This window comes from Amphiura filiformis, chromosome 2 (assembly GCF_039555335.1).
Source record: "Amphiura filiformis chromosome 2, Afil_fr2py, whole genome shotgun sequence".
NCBI lineage: Eukaryota > Metazoa > Echinodermata > Ophiuroidea > Amphilepidida > Amphiuridae > Amphiura > Amphiura filiformis.
This window is the reverse complement of record NC_092629.1, coordinates 25,452,936-25,455,893: the sequence shown is the minus strand read 5'-3', so window position 1 is coordinate 25,455,893 and position 2,958 is coordinate 25,452,936. Positions and strand designations below refer to the sequence as shown.

General features: G+C 37.3%; 1 pseudogene; it reads left to right on the top strand.

Annotated features, from left to right (window-relative positions):
• Window positions 1–558: 558 nt before the first annotated feature.
• Window positions 559–680, top strand: LOC140146899 (small nucleolar RNA U3; annotated as a pseudogene).
• The last annotated feature ends 2,278 nt before the right edge of the window (window positions 681–2,958 follow it).

Genomic DNA, 2,958 nt, shown 5'->3' with positions numbered 1-2,958 from the left:
AATTTCAATTTTTTATCAATAAAATCCTTCATAGCTAACATGCATATATTGGCCCAATGTTGGTTTTAGAACGCCAATCTTGACATCGGCGTTATTTTGCTGGCCATATTGGGCCAATCTTGGCTATCTAATGGTAATCTTCATATTGGTATCACAGTGGCAGCATAAATTGGTAAATATATGCACAATATATTGGTTGTGAACAGCTGCCAACATGATGCCAATATAAAAATTGCCAATTGAAAGCAAAAATTTGGCCATTATGGGTCAGCAAAATAATGCCAAGACTGGCCTTATTGATCATGACGAATGTGGCCCAATATTGGGCCAATAAGATCCAATAGCATTACGATTGTTATAATTTCGGTAACAAATTGGGTAACATATTTTGATGAGTACTTGTGTTTGGAAGACCTTATCTAAATCCTAAATATTATACTAAGTTGAAATAATAGGAAACAAAACCACGGATGATAAAACACAGGGCAAACGCTATTTAACACCACGTATTATTTATTTTTAAGAAAATACACAAGATTTTTTGGCACTTCAAATTCTATGACCATACTTTAAAAGATAATTTCTAGAGTACGTGTCACCATGCTACCAAATACTCTTGATGGCTTTAACACCGCGGTGATGCGTCGTTGTGTTCCTCTCTTGTCTTAAAGCGAAGCGGGCAAGAGATGATACATGTCGTCTTTTCCGAGCCAATAACGTCCAATAATTTACAGTAATCCATTGCAACAATATTGGCCCAATACTAAAATTACATATTGTTCAAACATTAGCAGCCAGATAATTGCCAATAAGAAAAAGTTACAGGTCCAATGTTGGTTCAATGTCTGTGACAAGGTTTGGACCAAGCTGGGGCCAACAATGGCCCAAGCCCAATTTAGGACCAATCTTGAGCCCATGAGCAAATCATATTGGTGTGATATCAGCAACCAATGTTGGGCTATTACGGAACATACATTGGGCCACCATTGGACCAATATCGCCATGTTATCTGGAATGATATGTAGCATATCATAGCCTGTTTAACAAACTAACTGCATATTTCTGACTATTGAAGGAGTATAGGGGGCCTAAAGGTAAGATTTATGTACAAATACTAAGATCCCTAATAGCTTTGCAAAACGAATGTACATGTATGATAATGCATTGCAAGACATCCAAATTTAGCACTACTGGTGTGCTCTAGCATAGAACTACAAAGCATAAGATATCATATGAGGGGTAGGGGTGGCACAGACCACTCTGGGAGGGGGAGCATCACCGGGCCCTATGGGCACCCAAACACTTTTTTCTTTAATTTTCCCCTGGGATTTTCTAAATTTTCAACTCGATTGACAGGAGATATAGCCTTTCAGAACCCCCAACACCCCTGCACCCCACCCCCGCCTATGATGTTACACCACAAGCCATGTATTGTCTACTCATTTGCTTATAGACGGGGACAATAGACGTTTTTAAACTGATTTTACTAATGGGACCTCAGAAATAACAGGATAAAAGTTATACAAAAATCGGACTACAGGAAAGTGGTTTTCCAAGATGAAATAAACAAAACAATAAACAATAAACGGAATTTATATAGCGCCTTAGCATAAGTATGAACAAAGCGCTTTACAATGATCTTAAAAGTAAAACTTACACTACATCTTAGGCCACAGTAAAATGTACAACTTAATTAAAAATTACAAAAAATTAGTTTGGAAACAAATAGGTTTTCAGATTAGATTTAAAAGTGGCCAGACTATGTGAAGTACGAAGTTTTACAGGTAATTTGTTCCAGAGAGCTGGCACAGAATTGCTGCAGAAGGCATTATTGTGTGACCCTTAGGAGTATCCGTAGGGAGAACACTAAGTGATACGGCCAGGTGCATGTTTGTTCGCGGTCTACAGGTGTAACTAGGTTGTTGTATATTCTATAATTTTCCTGGTGTGTTAACTGTGATTACATCTAGAAACCAGTTTATTTTGTATTTGAACGGGACCCTAATTTAATGAGAAACGCCGAAAAAGAGGCCCCGGCAAGTGCACACAACTGCGTACAATGACATTATTGTAGCCCAAATCTGGAATTTTCCTGTGCAAATACACCTACTTTGGGCGTAGGTGCATGCCGCACTTTCATGATTGGGTGCGATAATTTAACGTGAATTCAACAAACGAGGCTGATTATCGATTATATCGCGTCTACCAGAGAGCATAATAGGTTTGACAATGTGTGACAAGCAAGCACGATGACTGAACTGCGCCTATGACTATTGTCCGTTCTGTCTACATGGTCTATGATAATTGTTTTCTTACCGAAATATATTCACTTTTAGGAGGAATTGCGTGTGTCAAGGTCAAACCTTACCGTTTTTACTTTACACTAATATTATATAATAACATGCATTAGGTTTTGCAATTTTACTTTGTGTCTAACATTTTAAAACATTTTAAATAATCATCCTTGTTTATAATGACATATCTTCCCGTCATGCCCAATTTAGCAGATGAGTCATCATGACTAACGTCACGGCTGTGTAAAGAACTGCGTTAGTACGTGTAAAAAAATTATATAATTTGAAATTAAATAATGCAAACTCATACATAAAAATGTGACGTGTGTCTGATAATAATTATACACTTCGACCAAAAATTAAAAAAATACTTAACACGCGACATAAATAAACAGCCATCTATCAGGAATGACAAGAGGAACATGAAAAAAAAACCCACCTAATATACAGGGTGTCCCAGAAAAAATTAACGTGCGAATGAATTTGGGCGTAAGTCGAGAAATAAACATCAGAATCCACAAATCTAAACATCAACGTGTAGCCCATCTTATTCTGCATCTTATACGCTAATTTTCCTGGAATCGGTTGACTGATCGAGAAGAAATGAGCGATTACATAACGCATGCGTCAATTGACTTCATTCCAAGTTTGAAAGAAGATCGTT